The following is a 19,405-nucleotide window of genomic DNA, read 5'->3' as shown; positions in this document are numbered from 1 at the left end:
TAGTTGCTAATAACTTTAAAACTAATGCATAGTTATGTTTGCGCGTCATGCTCTTTCTTCTGGTGGCCTTGAGCCATCCTTTGTGTGATGTGGTGGTTGTTACTGATCCTCATAATCTGACTAATTAATGATATTCCTTGAAAAGTTGTTATGCTATGCAACAAAGCTCATGATGCTACTATCATGCAGCTTGTCTCATTTGAATATCAGACAGCATCACCACTTACATGTGGACAGCAAAAACAACTCTTGAGCAATCCAAATGTCCTTTCAATAACAGAACTTTTTGACTTATTGGCAGCAATGTAACAGCGCTCACTTAGGGGCCCATTGGGATGGTGGGCGGACTTTAGTCCGCCTGCCACCCCAGCGATGCTGGGACCGGCCGCCAGTGGTGCTGCAGTCCCGCACCTGCAATTAGGATGCCACCGCGGCGGTGGCATCCTCCATTCCCAGCATTGTGGCGGGCGGTGCTCACAGCACCGCCCGCCACAATGCTGAGAGTGCACTGTGTGCATTGTCATGGACATGGTGACAGGCACCGCGAGGAGCCTGCCACCATGTCCATGACAATGCAGGGGGGTACCATAGGTACCCCCCCTGTGCACCCCCCTGACCACCCTGGGTGCATGCAGCGGGCCCCCAAAGACCAAACCGCCTGCCTTTCCATGGCGGAGTCTCCACCATTGAAACACAGTTCACCGCCACGATGATAGCAGGCACCGCCACCATATTCCTGGGCTTTTCCACCTGGTAGGGAATCGGGCGGATTGCCTACCGGCGGAAAATCGGCGGACGGTCTTCCGTCCGCCGGGGTCCCCCCCGCCATCGTAATGTGGAGGGGGAAAGAATCATGCGGGACGTGGATTTTAGTGGGTGGATCGCCACCGCAACACGGGCGGTGCCGATCCGCCCGCTATCGTAATGACCCCCCTTAGTGTGGAGGGTGATGGTTAGGTGATAGAATTGTACTGTTCCCTTCAATTTAAAGACACACAAGAAGTAACAAGTTAACTGGATGGCCATATGAATCATGTACGTTTGTAAATTTGGTAACAATTGCCAAGTGAATGTCCCCAGAATCTCCTCTAAGAAGGTATGCAGAATACCAGTATGCATTGACAGAAATGAGTCGTGCGTGCTGCCTAGCAATCTTGCAGCAATATCTGTAACTAAATTGGAGGCATCACAGACAACTTGGATATTTAGGGAATGAATTTTCCTATTTCTAAAAAGGTACTCGCTGTGAGATGGTGGGCATACAGGAACATGAATGCCATCTATACATCTAATGACGAGGGTCGAGGGCAAATTTATAAAACTGTAACTTTGTCAATTGCAACTCTTGCACAGTGCTAGGAAAAGTAATATAATAATTAATGTGTATCGTTATAGCTTCCAGAAAAGCTCTGTTAAACCTGGATAGTGCACTTTGAGAAATCCTGCGTGCTGTAGCAATCACACGTTGGTAACTCCCAGAGGCTAAGAAGTGCAGTGAGCATAATACCTGCACAGGAGTGGGGAAATAATTTCTGCTGAGAGTGCTTCTCTCTAGTGGCTTAATTGCAGATATGAGATCTAAAATATTAGTACCACTGAGCCTATGCTTTTCAAAAATGTCCTCCCCTGTCTGTTAGAAAAGGGTAAATCTGAGTCTAAATATCCATTCCTTTCTCCTCCTCCCCTGCAAACCAGGTAGTATACTCATCCTCCTCACCATCACGTACAAAGCAGTCATTGTGGAATATTCAGATGCATTCTGAGCTGTGTGTAGAGATTATACCTAGTTACTACCTGTTTCGACTTGGTGGTAAATTGCACATTCAAAATGGCCAATCTGCGAATCGTCACTGTTTGCGGATGCTTCTTACATTGAAATTGCAATCCGGTAATATGAATGTGCTAAATGCGACTTGCTATTTAGAAGAGTCTCAAAAATATTGATTCGATATTCAATAGATGCACAAAAATAGTGAAGCAAATGCCCTCTGTATATATATAAAAAAAAGGGTATTTATGTGATTGGTAACCATCTGGAGACTGATTAGCAATTTGCAAACGCATCGTACAGCTATCCCTGAGTTCTTTATTTCAGGTTATGTCCTTAGGCTACAGCAAAATCAGGTATATCATTTCAGGGCTCCATCCTCCCTCAATCTCTCCCTATCACCTAGCTTCCACTCTACACCTCACAACAATATGCTACTACATCATTCACTCTCAGTATGCCAGATACGAGCTCACACATGCAGTGAATGAGAATGCAAAAGCAACAGTTGATGGACAGAATGCAGAACAATGTCATACATTCACCACAGTACAGAGATCTGGGCCTAAGTCCATCGTTTCCTTGCTCACCATGCCATACCAGTTTGAATCCAGCCATATACAAATCAGTCTTGACCCTGTGCCTCATGGGAACAGTCCAGCCCGAACTGCCAAGCCAGGTCCTCCCTGGACGGCAAACAAGCATCCTAGGACCAGTTTCGAGGTTTCACCCCTCTTCAGCCAGGATAGCTTGATTCTAGTGGCATGGAGAGCACGGGACCCACGTCTGGGCATACCCGTCCCACTCGGGGTGACAAATGCAAAAACAACAGTTGATGGACAGATTGCAGAACAATGTCATACATTCACCCAAGTACAAAGATCTGGGCCTAAATCCATTGTTTTTTTGCTCACCATGCCATTCCAGTTTGAATCCAGCCATATGCAAATCAGTCTTGACCCTGTGAATGAAAATGCAGCATATGACACATCTCCCTTTCTTACAAGCAACAAAACAATGAACAGCCATTCTCTTGCATATGTAGTAAAAGGACAATCATTCACTTAATCTCCAATATGCCTTACCTTAAACAGTCACCCTTCAACAAAAAACTCTCCAATACCCACAAAGACACATAAAGACAGCAAACAACAGTCACATAAATTATGCGAGGGATCAAGACATAATACTCCCCATACCTCATGTTAAAAAAACAAATTAGACAACAACTAGGTTGTGACTACCAATGCACAGTGGTTTAAGATTTGCTGGTCTTACAACCTCCTCGGACATTAGGTCATACCACCCCATCTGCACACTCACAATGATGCTTCATAACATTTAGGAATACAGAATAGATTGTAACGGACGTGCAGTCGTGCAACAGTCATGGAATAGAATCCACTGACTTCCTTCAGCAAAGGGTTTCCCATCATCCCTTAGTCTACCAATTCAAGGCACAAAACAAAAATCTAACTGAAAGTTTAGTCATACATCCACTCAACTCACAATTCCCTTCAACTCAAAATTCCCAGACCCCAACACAAAACCTGTCATCACAACTGCACTCATACTCAATGCCCTCAGACACCCACCGCACATTACTAAACTATGGTGCACAACAAATTCTCGCAACATCTCCATTATCCTAAAGTAGAACACTCATCCCCATAAGAACAACACTCTGCACCATGCGCAAACACACAAAACTGCAGCGGAGCACTCTAATACACCCCACACCCAGCACACTAACTGGCAAAAACGCATGTAACCTACACGAAGTACCCAGGTGTCTGAAAATGGCACCCGAAAAAGTCAGGACATTTTCCAAACAAAATGATAACAGCCTCCAGTAGACAAATACTAAAAAAATATTGACACAAAACAACAAATACTAGAGCAGTCCAGCAATATAACAGGTTACATCAGACCAGGACAGGAGGTAAAGAGGTACACATCTATACCACACTAGAACTAAATCAAACACAAATGCTCTCTGCCTCCTGTACCACACACATGTCAAACCTGCCCATTGTAGGAAAACAAACAGATCCCAAAGCACAATCAGACAAAACCTTTGGTTGTCACCCACAATACGATGAGGTACTACATTTATCACATTTTCACTTCATGGGGCACTTTACCTTGCAGCGTCCTGCGGCATGGCACTTCTCTTCTCCCACATTGCACACCATGGGGCACTCCCAATGCATCTTCCCACGAAAGGGTGCTACTCTTCCCTAACTTAGCCCACCAAAGGGCACTTCCTCATGGAAACTCTCACAACAGGGTGCTACTCTTCCTCAGTATAGCACCCCCTGGGGTACTCCCCCGGGCAATTTCTTGCAAGTGGGTACTACTGGTCCCATACTGTGTATACCACAGGGTAATCCCCACATACTACCTATGGCAACAGGGTACTCTACTAAACTTGTTTCTCTCACAATGGGCTACTACTCTTTCCTACATCTGCTACGTTTGGTCACACAACCATCATGTAGTCACACAGCCACTCACAGAGGAGTACTACACTCTCTTCCCCACACTGCTAACATGACGTCATCACACCAAAACACATGGATTTGAACATAAATGCTCACACTGTACACCCAAAACAACCTACCGGTGAATAATCTAAACTTCCCAACATGTCTTGCAAAGCTAACCTTCTGCACGCCACAGCCATTAACCTGAACTGCAATTCACAAGCAACCGGAGTCGGATCATATGGAAACATAGTAAGCCAACATGTGCATTACCAATAAGGTGTATATGGCACAAGTCAGTGTGCACCAGCCAAACTGTTCCTCAATGTAATGTACCTCAGAGTTTGTGGGGATCAAGGCACATTTATTAACATAACAAACACACAAGACGATGGACGGAATGTTGCACATTGGCAAAACATTCACCCCAGTCACAGATCTGGGTTTAATCCATCGATATTTTGCTCATCACGCCAACCCAGTTCAGACATGGCCATATGCAAATCAGTCTTGACCCGGTGCCTCACGGGAACAGTCCAGTCCGAACTGCCAAGCCATGTTTTCCCTGGACTGGAATCAAGCATCCTAGGACCGGTTTCGGGCTTTCACCCCTCTTCAGCCAGGATAGCTTGACTCCAGTGGCGTAGTGAGCACGGGACCCATGTCTGGGCATACCCTTCCCACATAGCGTGAACAGCAAAACACACAAGATGATTGACGGAATGATGCACATTGGCAAAACATTCACCCCCAGTCACAGATCTGGGTTTAATCCATCGTTATTTTGCTCATCACGCCAACCCAGTTCAGACATGGCCATATGCAAATCAGTCTTGACCCTGTGCCTCATGGGAACAGTCCAGCCCGAACTGCCAAGCCATGTCTTCCCTGGACCGGAATCAAGCATCCTAGGACCGGTTTCGGGCTTTCACCCCTCTTCAGCCAGGATAGCTTGACTCCAGTGGCGTAGTGAGCACGGGAAGAATGATGGATTGAACCCAGATCTCTTGACTGGGGGTGAACGTTTTGATTTGTTCTGCATTCTGTCCATCAATTGTGTGTCTTTTTGATTTATTAACAAAGGCACACAGTATACTACTATAAACTCCATGAGAGAAAATATCTTTGGAGATAGTCCTACTTCTCCTTTTAAATTCACCAGGAGGCCTTGGGTAGGCTTTCTTCAACACCTCCAGACTTGTCCCAATCAAACATCGGCTTACAACCCTCATTCTTGAAGACAAAATCTGCTTAGGCATCTCCTCCACACCAACACTCCGGTCTGGATCTTAAGACATTAGTGAATCTCCCTCACAAGCAAGTTGTACTGCTATGCCCCTAAACCCTCTTCTTTCAGCCCAGCACATAATACTTGAATTCAAATGGAGCAATGTGCTAACCTCGTGGTACATTAACACCAACTGGGCAAACAGAGGCATGGATTAAGCTGTGCCACAGTCACCTAATGGGGAAACCATGCTGCACACTCACCAATGCTTCTCCTTATGTCACCATCACCGTTGTGAAACCTCCTTAGAAATTAATATAACACAATAAGAGACATTTAGAGTTCTCTCTGAGAGGCTGCTAATGGTGAGTTTTTGATTGTGGAGTGGGATCAATCCATTGGTGGCGCAGACGTTAGTTGACCAGAGTCTTTCATGGTTTAGTAGTTAGTAAAGTTAAAAGACTACACCAAATCTACCAGGTTCAGCTGATATCCAGGAACTTGGCAAGGGGTGATACATGAGAAGGTGATAACATAATTTGAAAGTGTACCACTCTTTGGGCCATAATTACAAAGATTTTGAGTTGGGGGTGTGCCACTTTTTAACACAGACCCCATACAAAATCCTTTGTGGTATTTACAAAGCAACTCAAATATTGATTTGTATTGCATTGTAAAACAAAAACTAGTGCAAAGCAGTGCATTTTGCTGCCCTGCATTACATTGCATTTGGGAGGCATTCCATAGGTGTTTTTTGGGGGAGGTATATGACTTTATTCAGTTTTTTTTCAATAAAGCATTCACATATAGGATAGTTTCAATTCAGCATTTTAGCATATATTCCATGGGCGGATTATGTGCATTCTGGTGCATCCACCCATGGATTTTGACGCAAACCCATATTAACAAAGAGTTGTAGTTATGGGTTTGCACCAAAATGGTGCACCTGCCTGAAAGCTGATGTAACGAGGAGCAAAATCTTTATTTCTACTTGTTATTTTCGCCTGGCATGTGTGCTGCATTCTGTAACACACATACAGCATCCAAAGAGATTTTTGTGCAAGAAGCTTCTCCTTCCTGCACAAAAACTATCCTGACCATAACGCACGCACCCTTGCACCACACGCCAAGGGTGCCTGCATTTACACTACGCAGCCCAAAGTGCACCAGCGCAGGGAGAGAGTAGATTTGCACAAAAAAAGGAAAATATTGCCCAATTCTCCTCCCTGCCTTTGACGCAATACAGTGCAGCAACTTCATTGCTGAGCTGAATTGCATGAATTACTTGTAATTCTGGGCCTATGTGCAAAAGGGGAAGACAAACATGACCTCTCTGTATTTCTGTCATGACCCAGGAAATCCATTTATGGTGACTTCAACTCATGGGCAAAAGGCAATGTGTACTGCTGCTGAAAGAAAATCTACTCCATAGCGTAACTGTTCATCGAATGTATCTCATACCTTAACTATCCGCAATGTAAACGATCCGTTCCTCTGAAACAATTAATATGTTTTCCTTTGACCTTGGTTTACTGTAAAAATCTTTCTGTTTTGTTCCATTGATATTGCTTGGACACATAGCGGGTTTTTTAGTACACACATGAGCAATTCACCTTTCTACTCTTGCTTCCCATTCTCCCAGCTTATGGCAGACAATGAGAAATGCAGGAGAGGAAATGAGGTAGAAAGAGAAGGTGGGGAATGCATATAAATCCCTGGGAGGCCTTTGGCCAGTTTAAGGGGAAAGCAATATCCAGAATGTTGCATCTATCCCTCTAAAGATTCTGCTTTATAGCAGAACTGGTGAAAGCTCAGATATTTAAGGTAAGTTCCTTTTAGTCTGACCTGAAGGCAAAGGTCCACCCCAAACTTCAGGCCACAATGTTAGTGCAGTGAAGAGACCCCACCAGGCAGTGATATTATTATACAAAAACACAGCAAAGTATATAACTCCTCAATCGCACCCCCAAACTTTGCCTACTGGTTCTTTCTCCTAGAACTTTAGGGATTCCCATCTATCCTAATAAGTATGGTTCATTCTCTAAGACTATGGCATGAAGTGATGTGAGCTCCAACAGCACTGCAAGGCATTGAAAATGGCAATACAGCAGAATATATATAAAAGAAATGTAATTACTATGTCCCACACATCTTTGTACACATGTCGCTTTCAGCTATTTCTAACCAAAATTAACTATTACAATTGCTTATCTCTCAACGTAGCAGTTTAGGGTCTTTTGTGTCGTGGTCTCGTAGCCCACCCATACGTGGGGTGCCCTTCAGAGGACAAGTGGAAACTCAGGGTGGTAGTAAATATGTGTCTCCCCCCAGATTCCAGAACTGTCAGCAAAATGTATTTTCTTTTTACCGAAGTTTGACATTTTCAAGGGTTGCTGGTAACATTGCCTAGTGGGAGCCTGGTTGTCTAGGTTTAAAAATGTCGAGGTTTTCTAGGATTTCCTAGATGCTAGATGGAATAGGGCCCACAATTCACAGCTACCCAGTTTGCAAACAAAGGATAAGCTTTGAGTGGAAAAATGTGATGTACCCATGTTGCATTTTGGGTTGTTTCCTGTTGCAGGCACTTGGCCTACCCACACAAGTGAATAAACTGTGGTGGGTGAGGTTTTTTGAAGGCGTGTGGCACTATAAAGGTCTATACACATGTATCTAGTTCTTCCTTGTTTTGTTGCGGTGCTCTAGAGTAGGGAGATCACCCACTCCCCAAATACGTGACTGTAGTCAACAGAAATGTCAATTCTTTTATCCTCAAGCACACACTAATATTATCATGCAGTAACGACTTTATGTAGTGGCATGAAATAACATAATCTCCAATTTCTTATTCTTCTTGTATTCTTTTTTAAATTTGTTATTAGAATTCTGGTCTCAAGCCTCAAGCCAACACGTGTTTAGTCGCCATAGGAAAATACCCGCCACTTCCTCAGGGCTAAAAGACCTAGAAATACACTAGCTATAGTACATATGGAAATGCGGACATGTCATTGCCACTTTAAACCCACACAGCGTGACTTTAGTGCCTGTTTTAACCGTATTTTGACATTCCTGTGATATCTTAGTGGCAAATCATGCACAAATGTTTGTTAGATAATTCCAAAGTCATACGTAGCACAATGTAAAGTTCTATTACTTTATTAATGATAGTCTTTTTTTCTTTTTGTCCTTATCTCACCAATAAGCATATGCAGATCTTACATGATGCCGTCATACCAAACTGTGCACCCTACGGCGACTGCACTTGCTTAGGTCAAACCAGACCAGCCCCTTTGATGATGGCTTGGTGTAATCATTGGACCGGAAAGTACCAGGGGAGTTTTATAGCAATTTTAAATCCCGGCCCCAGATCACTAGTGCCTGCCAGATGTGCTTTCCCTAGTTTCTCCCTGGTCCAGGCGGGCCATGGCGAACGCAGCTTTAAGCCAGCCGTCACATCTCGGGGGTCGCTGCTCTTTCCACTTCAAGCAGATCTCTCTCCGGGCCAACAGCACCAAATATAACAACAACCCTCTATGTAGCTGCGGTAACTTTCTCCTGGACACGCCATCATCTCCAAATATTACCAGAGAGATATTCACCCCTATAATGACTTTAAAAATACCACACAGTATCCCCACCACTTTCTTCCAAAAAGCTCCAAGGACAGGGCATTCATAGAAAATGTATAAGTCGTTGGCATTAAGAAGGTTACATCTTGGACATTTGGGGGAGGAAAGAGGGGCAAACTTGGCAATTTTTGCGGGAGTGTAATAGAGTCTGATGGTCACTAAGAAGTGGTTCTTCTTTAAGCTGGCCGGTTTAACATATTTATAAAGAAGTTTCAGGGAAGGTTCATAAAAGTCTGTGATGTTGGACTCTAGTGAAGACTGGTTCCAAACCTCATGTTGCGGGGGGGTTTCCATATCATCAGCTTCCACGAGCTTACCATACCAAATAGAAATTTCTTTCTTTTTACCATGCACCGTTTGCAGTGACTGTTCCAATTCCCAATCTCCCCTTATATCTTCCTTTTCTGCTGTAAACCAGGAGGCAAGTTGCAAGTATTTAAACCTAGAGATGCTACCCCCCACCTTAGCCCTTAATACCTCCCATGGATATAGTCCTTCTTCAGACACACGCTCTGACCAGGTGGTAATACCTGCTCTCTTTATTGGGATTGCAAGACTGTCCTTCAAACAGGGCGGGGTACCCGGGGAGTCCCAAATAGGGGCAAACTCTGAGTAATACCCAATCCCCCATCTACATCGGACCTTAAACCAGATATCCAAGGCAGACCTGAGAACCTTCAGACGCACCCGTTTGAAGAACCTTGGTGCCCCAAACTTGTATAGAAAACCTTCTTCTCCACAACCCCCCTCCATCGTATGCATCTCACCCAATAGCCTCCCCTATGATGACTCATCAGGTTTTACAAGCAACATCTGGATGTTTTTAAACTAGAAGGCGATAGCGTACCACCGAACATCTGGAAGAGCAAGCCCTTCCCTTATGAGCTTGCGTCTCAACTTTTTCCAAGACAGTCTAGCTCCCTTTTCAGCCCAAATAAAGCTTCCAATTTTACTTTGGATTTTACTGATGTCCTTACTGGGGAACGCTAAAGTGATCATATTAAATAGGTATGTCAACTTGGGAAGGATGACCATCTTCACCAGGTTAACCCTACCAAAGATTCTCGATGGGAGGTTCTTCCATCTGGAAAATAGACAATCTATCTCTTTACTGATCCTATTTAAATTGATCTGGGTGGTTTTATCCAGCTCCTTAACAATATTTATACCCAGATATTTTAGTTCGTTGCTCATAGGGCCCTCCCAGTCATTAATGTTCCAGCACATCACTGTTGTACGGTCTAGTGTCTCGTTCCCTCTGTGTCACGTGACGCCCCGTCCAATCGGGACGGGCGGCTCCGTGACGCGGAGGGGGGCGGAACACTAGACGGAGAGAGCTGGCGGCGAGCGGACATCGCCGCTCCTCGTGGGCCATTATATCGGAATTACATGTTGTAATTCGATTAAATAAACTACACGCTGTTATCACTACCTGCCAGCGTCCTCCCTGTTATTCCTGGCACAACAAATGGCGACGAGGGTTCCGGAAGTGGGGCCCACGAGTGTCTCTCCATGCCCTCCTGTTCTTGCTGATTGAGGCGGAGCCCTCCCACGTGGGCGTCTGCTGCTGAAGTCCGTCCCTGCTGCATCTAGTGCCGGCCTTGCTGCCTGTCTCGCCTGCCTCCCTGCCTCGTGCTTCTGCCTGTTGATGCTGTCTCCGGCCCTGAGTGCCAGGTACCTTCTGTTGCTGTGGGGTCTCGCCTAGCGGTGTCCGCGCCTTGCTTGGTCCTCACCCCTCGTGCCTACGTGCTGTCAAGGCTTTGGGTCCTGCTGCTGCGTGGGAGAGCCTGCCGTCCGCGCCACGTGTGCCGGGCGCGCTCAAAATGGCGCACGGAGGCAACATCTGTGTCCCGCCTCTATTTTTGGAGGTTCCCGGCAAGCCATGCATGAAGTGGAAAAGCTGGTTGAGGGCTTTCGAGAACTATATCGTTTCCATTGATGGCACGGGGTACTCGGCGGAGCGGAAAAAGGCGCTGCTGTTCGGACTGCTGGGGAAGGCTGGGCAAGAGGTCTTCGACAGTTTGCCTGTGTTCGTGAATCCGCCTGGTGTTACCACTCAGCTCAACGCGTACCAGGAGGCGGTAAGGAGGTTGGAGCTGCAGTATGCTGAAGAGACTAACATCATGGTGGGGCGCCACAAGTTCGCGCTTAGGAAGCAGGAAGAGGGGGAGTCTATTGAGGAATACATTGCCTGCTTGCGCGTTCTGGCCCAAGACTGTGAATTTGCGGGCATGACGGACACTTACATCAGAGACCAGGTGGTGTTCTACTGCCACTCCAAGAAAGTGCAGGAACGATTGCTGACATGCCGCGATCCTACGCTTCAGGAGGTGGTGGCCATTGCGAAGGCCATCGAGAGATCCCTGGTGTCCGCAGAGGAACTTGCCAAGACTAGCCACGCTGCCAATGTGTTTTATGTGCAGGACAGGAGCAAATCCGCCCAGAAGCCTCCTGATAGAGGGGCGAATGATAAGGGGGCGGTTAGGAAGCCGTTCGCTTGCTTCAGGTGCGGAGCGATAGATCACTTGGCGGACAGTAAGGCTTGCCCTGCGCTGGGCAGGAAATGTACTAAGTGCAGGAGGGTGGGCCACTTTGCTGCTGTATGCAAGACCAGGAAGCCAGCTAGCAGTGTGAAAGTGAGTTCTGTGAGCGAAGGTGATCTTGAGGCGCTAGGGGATATAGTGCTATCTATTGATGCTGAGGATGGGCGAGTGAAGGGGCCCATAGGCTCCGTGATGATTGGCTCTGTTGAGCTTCCGTTCACTGCTGATTCAGGTTCCCCTATTACCCTGATTTCCGACACTACCTTTGATGCGATGTGGCACGATGTGCAATTGCGTGTGACGGACGTAAACCCGAAAGCGTTTGGGGAGCAGGATATAGTGATGAAAGGGTACTTTCCCGATACCCTCACTTTCAAAGGGAGGGCCATCAATACCAAGATTTACGTGGCCGAGAAAGGGAGAAGCCTTGTGGGATGGAAGGATCTGGCAAAGTTAGGAGTGATGTTAATCCCGGGGGCAGCGGATCCCATAGTTCTCAGAGCTGACTGGGTCAATTCCATTCAGGCGGACGATGACCCGGGTGGGTTGTCCGGCGTTCTTGCAAAATTCAGCTCAGTCTTCGCAAATGAAGTGGGATGCGTGAAAGGCTTCGTGCAAGACATACAGCTGAAGGAGGGGGCGATGCCAATCAAGCACAAGGTCAGGACTGTGCCCCTATCTGTCAGGGCGGAACTCAAGTCTGTGCTGGACAAGTTGGAGAATGAAGGGGTAATCGAAGGTGCCGGTGCTTCGGAATGGGTGTCCGCGATCGTCGTATCGAAGAAGAAAAGAACTGGAGACATCCGTCTGTGCGTGGACCTGCGTTCCCTCAATAACAACATCCTAGTCAATTGTCACCCGCTGCCCAACATTCAGGATATTTTGGCGTCGACGTCCGGATCCTGCCTGTTTACCCTGATTGATCTGAAGTCCGCGTACCACCAGGTCTGCCTCACCGAAGGCTCTAAGAAGCTGACCACATTTGTCACTCCGTTTGGGGCATACAGGTATGTCCGGCTGCCTTTCGGACTCGCCTCTGCTTCGGGGGTGTTTCAAAAGTTGATGGATCTCTTGTTCTGTGACATGGAGGGGGTTGAAGCGTTCCAGGACGATATCTTGATCCACACTAAGGACGAAGCAGAGCACCTGGTGGTGTTGGGCAAGGTGTTGGAGGTTCTGCGTGAAAAGGGGATGACAGTCTCCAAGGACAAATGCAAATTTATGGAGTCCAAGATCGAATACTTGGGGCATGTGTTGACCCCGGATGGGATTGCTCCCAAAGAAGACCTGGTGAAGGCGATCAGAGAAGCTCCGTGCCCTGGCGACAAGGATGCACTGCGGTCTTTCCTGGGGCTCAGTGAGTACTATTCGAAGTTCCTGCAGGGGTACGCGACCACTGTGGAGCCACTGAGGGCCTTGTTGAGGAAGAATGTCAAGTACGCGTGGGCAGCGGAGCAGGACGCGGCTTTCGAGGCCGTCAAGAGGAGTATCGCAGAGGCACCGGTGCTGCAGCCTTACAACAAGGACTTGCGGAATGTGGTCACGGTCGATGCAAGTGCAAAGGGCATTGGGGCGGTTTTCTGCCAGTTCCACGGGCAGAAGGAGAACACCATCGCCTTCATATCCCGCTCTCTGAGCGATGCCGAGAAGCACTACAGCACCATTGAGCGCGAGACGCTCGCCTGTGTCTGGGCGGTGGAGAAACTTAAGAACTACTTGTGGGGCAAGGTGTTCGAAATCGTCACGGATCACAAACCCCTGATCTACATGATGGCCGGCGAGGGCCGTGGTAATGGGAAGGCCAGTTCGCGGCTGCTGCGCCTACTGTCCAAGCTGCAGGAATACCACTTCACCATCAGGCACATCAAGGGTGGCCTCAACTGCAGAGCGGATTGCCTGTCCCGCTTGCCCGTGGCAGGGGACGTTGATGGGTCCCTGGACGATACGGAGTGTGTGGTGGCACTGGTGGATGCCACGACGATGTGCGAAGGTTCCATATCTGAAGAGGAGTGGCTCGCTTCTCAGGAGAAGGACGTGGTTCTCCGCACCGTGATGGGCCACGTGACATCATATTGGCCTCCCGTGCGGAATCTACATGGGTCCCTCCGGAGCTTCCAGCAGGTGAGTGCGGAACTCACCCTCGAGAATGGCTTCTTGAAACGGCATGAGCTGTTTGTCCCTCCGGAAGGTCTCAGGGGCAAACTAATAAGGATTGCCCACAAAGGTCACCCTGGCGGCACCGCGACCAAGAACCTATTAAAAATGTACTACTGGTGGCCGGGGATGTCCAGCGACGTCTGCGAATTCATTGACAGGTGTGAGCAGTGTCTGAAGGCGGACAAGCATTGGAAAACCAGCAGAGGGGAGCTGCAGAGAGTGGAGATTCCGGCTGGCCCATGGAGCAAGGTCGCCATCGACTTCGCGGGCCCGTTTTCACTGCTGCCGGAGGATTGCAGATTTCTCATCGTGATCACCGACTATTACTCCAAGTGGATACAGTACAAGTTCGTCCGAGAGGTTACCACGGACCGGGTGATTCAAGTGCTACGAAAAATCTTCGCTCAAGAAGGGCAACCGAAGGTCATGGTATCTGATAACGGCACCCAGCTGGTATCCAAGAAAATGATGGATTTTCTCGCCCACTCGGGGATCAAGCAGGAGAAGACCCCATTATACAGCCCGAAGAGCAATGGGCAGGTAGAGAGAATGAACAGGTTCCTCAAAGAGGGAATCCAGCTTGCCCTTGCGTCCAACTTGGATGTAAAGATGTTTCTCGCGGACAAGGTGCACACTTACCACAACACTCCAAATGCCGTTACTGGTCACACGCCTTTCTATTTGATGAGGGGGAGACGGTGCACCAGTGAACTTACCCCCAAATACAACGAGTGGTATGATGTGCGAGAAGACACGGAGGGTGTACATGAGAAGACGCTGAGAGTCAGGGAGCGACTCATGGCTAAGCAAGAGTGTGCAAAAAAGTACGCCGATACTGTGAATAGAGCCAGAGCTAAGGAGGTGGAACAGGGAGATTGGGTCCTAGTAAGGAAGCCGCATAAGGTGATGAAGGGGGAGTCAGTCTTTCAAACTCCTGTACGTGTGCGGGAGGTCAGGAAAGGGGCAGTGTGTTTGGAAAGCGGAGGATGGAGAAGCAAAGATGACATCGTCAAGCTCAAAGCAGGCCAGGAAAACATCATTATGAATGGAGGCCGTGCGAGTGGGCCCAGGAATGACGATAGTGTACCTGAGTGGCAAGAGTACGAGGTTGTGAGCAGGAGTGAACGGGCGGATAATGGTTGGCTGCACACCCCGCCTGTTGACAGAGCTAGCAGTGGTGAATCAGCATGTCATGAGGAGATGCGAGTTGAGACAAGTGGTGCCGGTGGGCGTGGTGGAATGAAGTCCATGCGAGAGTGCGAAGGCAACCAAGGTGTCCAGGAGGGTACCAGATATAGCAGCCCGCTATGCGCCGAGGGGCAACCTCGGTTTGTGACTCCTAGGAGGCCTACCAGATCTGTTAGGGCGCCCAAGCGCTTTGAAGACTTTGTTATGACATGATTAACGTTTTGCTGTTATATTATTGAAGGGGAGATGTTGTACGGTCTAGTGTCTCGTTCCCTCTGTGTCACGTGACGCCCCGTCCAATCGGGACGGGCGGCTCCGTGACGCGGAGGGGGGCGGAACACTAGACGGAGAGAGCTGGCGGCGAGCGGACATCGCCGCTCCTCGTGGGCCATTATATCGGAATTACATGTTGTAATTCGATTAAATAAACTACACGCTGTTATCACTACCTGCCAGCGTCCTCCCTGTTATTCCTGGCACAACAATCACCTCAGTGTTGGATGTATTGGCCAAATAACAGTGCTTCTACCCTTGGCACAACCACCCCAGGATTACTTGTATATAACAGCAAGTCGTCTGCGTAGAGAGCTAATTTGCAACTATATTGCTGCGATTTAAAGGGGAGAATTAGATCGTTTAGCCTTATTGTTTGTGCTAATGTCTATTAATGATAGTCTTAACTCAAATTCTTCCAATTATTTAGCTTACAAACATTGAGGGCTCATGTATTAACCCGAAATTTTAAGCATTTTCTATGTTCATTATTTATTTAGCCCAAATCGCAAATCAAAAACGAGCACACCAACCATGTAATCATTCTTGTATCCTACTTCTCGTGTGTTTCATCCTTATAAAGTGATTAAGTGTATGCTACCCTTGCGTGATTTGAAAGAAAGTTAATTTGTACCTGTTTCTCTAGATGAGTTTAAGTTTATCTGAAAGTACATCGGGAATGAGAAAGGTTCTTTAAGTTCTCGTGTTCATTATATATACTGACTTTTCTTCAAACAATAAAATTCCATATGTATCATTACTTTGAACACCCTTCCTTTGAGCCGGTTCTAATTCCGTCCCAGTTCCCACATTTTCTTGTAAATTGCATAAGCTTCCCCGTTTTCTACAAGCATGCTTATTCCTGTGTCAGTAGCTGTTTACTCCGTAGATTTGGACTCTGTATGTCAAGTTAAAATATCAATCCTTAGAGCCCGAATTCAGTTCATAATTGTTTAAAAACATTGAAAATTAAAGACCTATCAAAGAAACTCCAGCTTACCGGTGAGAGTGCTGAATCTGTTTAACAAGGTTCGAGCGAGTACGCTCCGTTGATTCCCATGCGCTATCAGCATAATGTCTCAACAAAGACAGTTAATAATGTAAATAGACAAAGGACTGTCTTGCGATCGTTACTGCCAGAGAACGGTCGCCATATTGTAGTGGCATTAGTCAAGAATCAGTGAAACCCAATGAGTTATCGGCATGCTGTCTCAATAAAGACAGTTGAAATGTAAATAGACAAAGGACTATCTTTTGATCGTTACTGCCAGAAAATGGTCGCCACATTGTAGTGGCATCCTTCAGAAATCGAGTAAAACCCAAAGTGTTAGTCTGTGTTACATCCTGGTCATGGCCTATGTTATTTTTCCTTAAACTCAAGCATACCTGATATTTAAAGTGAAAAGTCTATACTCGCCCCCCACTGGTGTATTAACTGTATATCGAGTGGTATGTGTTACTATCTGGTCGCTGCCTCCATTAGGCTTCTAGATAGTATTTATCATGTCCAAAATAATCTCTGTATCATCGATTGGTACTCAGTTTAGTGTATACACATTAGTGCATGAATCCCAATATATTTACCACTAACATTGCATTCTCCAGGGTTGTTCCACATCAACGTCATTGTAAATCTATAAACAATAAATGTTATGGGACCTAATGTATTAGGTGTGCATCAGCTAGTGAAATTCAATCTAGACATATTACAAACAATCGTCATAAATGAAACGCATATTGTATTCTAAATCACCGAACATTATTAGTACATTATTAATGATCTTCATATGTGAATCTCTTGCCAGCAGCTTATGCGTTCTTTCATTCTCCTATGACATACTCTCCAATATAGTCATAAGTGAAACTCCCATTGTATTGTTATGCCACAAAGTATCATTGGTTCATCCCTATTTATCCTAATATGCAGGTCTTATTATCAATGGCATATATGTTCCCTCATTCGCCTAGGAAGTATTGGAACTCATGATCTGTGTTGAGACCGATTTCAACACATTTCAAACGTAAAATCCACATGCTCTTCATGATTTGTACCTTGGCACTCACAGCGCTTGTCAACAGTTGTTCATGTTTCACATGTGGAAATTAGTTGATTTGTGTTAAGAACACTAATGTGCCTGCATGCAATATGTTGCACAAGGCAGTGCACACAAAAGTACATTGACACTGTCATGGAATGAGCTGGCACATTTTCAATGAAGCCACTGTTATAAATAAATGTTGTCACAGATTCTTCATATACATGTGCCCACGGTGGTCTTGATTTTGTGAGACTCATTAGTTGTCGGTGATACAAACTAACGAGTGTCAAGACATCCAGACCTCCGTGGGCCCATGTATATGTACTTTCTGCAACACAATCTATTTCTAACAGTGGCTCCTCCGAAAAGGTGCCAGCTTCTTCAATGACAGTTTCAATGTACTTTTGTGTGCACTGCCTTGTGCAACATCTTGCATGCAGGCACATCAGTGTTCTTTTAGCAAAATGGCCAATTGGCACATCCCAAAGATGTAGATTGGTTGAAGTTGTGTGAGTCCCAAGGTACCAACATTTGTTCGTTTTGTGTTGCAAGGGACTTACAGGTCTCTGAGTGTGGTGACACCTTGAGTATTGAGGTGTGTTAGTTAACCCTGAGTGCACCACTCCTGTTTCTTTCAGGGTAAACAAGAGGTGTCATGACTTCATTGTATTGCTGTGCTCACCGGTTCACAGACACAAGCTTCTCAGTGTATTGCTCATTCAAGTTGTGGCCTTTTGTGTATTGAGTTTCCTGATGTCAAAGTGGCATGGTGGGTCTACCAACTGGGCAGTACAGGGATTACATATGTGCGGAGTAATCCAGCTGTTACTCATGATGCATTTCCTGATATGCACTGTGACCTATTGTTCTTGTGCTCATGTGTCAGATGTATACAGGTGACTGATGCTTTCTGGTTTCTTCTCCTTGCCCACAGCATCATCATCCACACGCGAGGGAGACACCGCCATGGACCTTGAGGAGGGACCCAGCGACAGTGCCACCAGTGCTGTGGAGTCAGCAGGAGACAGTGGCACGGAGGGCGAGGGGAGTCAGTTGGAGGACCTGTCCGGAGGCGAGAGCATGTACGACACCGACGGGTCGCAGGCTGACATCCTTGAGGAGGCGGAGGATGCAACAACATCTGGCAGCATCCCACCATCTGTACCCGCCTCCTCCATTGCCATCTCCGCCCTCCCAGTTGCTCCCGTCCCTTCTGTCCGTGCACGGTCCCACCGTGTCTCCTTCAGACCAGGCACCGCAGCCCCTGCCCCTGTCACCCCTGCTGCCCTCAGTGAAGAGTCTGTGGGCACACTGCACCAGTTGCAGGTTGGTCAGGCATCGATGCTGCATGTCCTCCATGAACACACTAGACTGCTCACACAGTTGGTGTCGTTCGTGGAGGGCATGTCATCAACGATGAATGAGCAACGCAGGTTTCTGCGGTCCATGGACTCTTCACTGACGGAAGCAGTGTCTCTCCTGTGGCGCTCCGTCCCTACCCCGGACCCATCCACACTGCCCTCTCCCATGCCTGTCCAAAGCACACACAGACAGTCACAGGCACACACCCCAACAGACACATCCAGCACACCCCCAACTAAGGCACAGCGCACACCTCCTGGCACGCACACTCAGGGGGATGTAGTCACACCCACAGGGTCTGGGGGCAAACGGCAGACACACAGCCACAGTCAGAGTCCGCAGTCCTCACGACCTACTTCCTCCAAATCCACTCCCCTTAGCTCCCCTGCCAAGATATCACCCAAGCACTGGGAGTCCTCTGCACCCACCCCTCATGTGTCTGGGTACTGCTGGGTGTCCTCTGCCCCACCCGTCATATGTCTGGGCACTGCTGGTAGTCCTCTGCACCCACCCCTCATATATCTGGGCACTGCTGGTAGTGATATGCACCCACCCCTCATATGTCTGGGCACTGCTGGGAGTGATATGCACCCACCCCACATATGTCTGGGCACTGCTGGTAGTCCTCTGCACCCACCCCTCATATGTCTGAGCACTGCTGGTAGTCCTCTGCACCCACCCCTCATATGTCTGGGCACTGCTGGTAGTCCTCTGCACCCACCCCTCATATGTCTG

The 19,405-nt window shown here is 47.3% G+C and overlaps 1 long non-coding RNA gene across 1 annotated transcript in view; it reads right to left on the bottom strand.

The window, feature by feature from the left end:
* Window positions 1-16,399, bottom strand: part of LOC146867948 (uncharacterized) — a 49,643-nt gene extending 33,244 nt beyond the window's left edge. The window contains exon 1 of the long non-coding RNA XR_014962387.1: window positions 16,270-16,399. This is a non-coding gene — a long non-coding RNA (uncharacterized LOC146867948). The remainder of the gene's footprint in view (window positions 1-16,269) is intronic.
* Between the last annotated feature and the right edge of the window lie 3,006 nt (window positions 16,400-19,405).

This window comes from Triturus cristatus, chromosome 1_2 (assembly GCF_964204655.1).
Source record: "Triturus cristatus chromosome 1_2, aTriCri1.1, whole genome shotgun sequence".
Lineage (NCBI taxonomy): Eukaryota > Metazoa > Chordata > Amphibia > Caudata > Salamandridae > Triturus > Triturus cristatus.
This window is presented reverse-complemented; position numbering and strand designations above follow the sequence as displayed.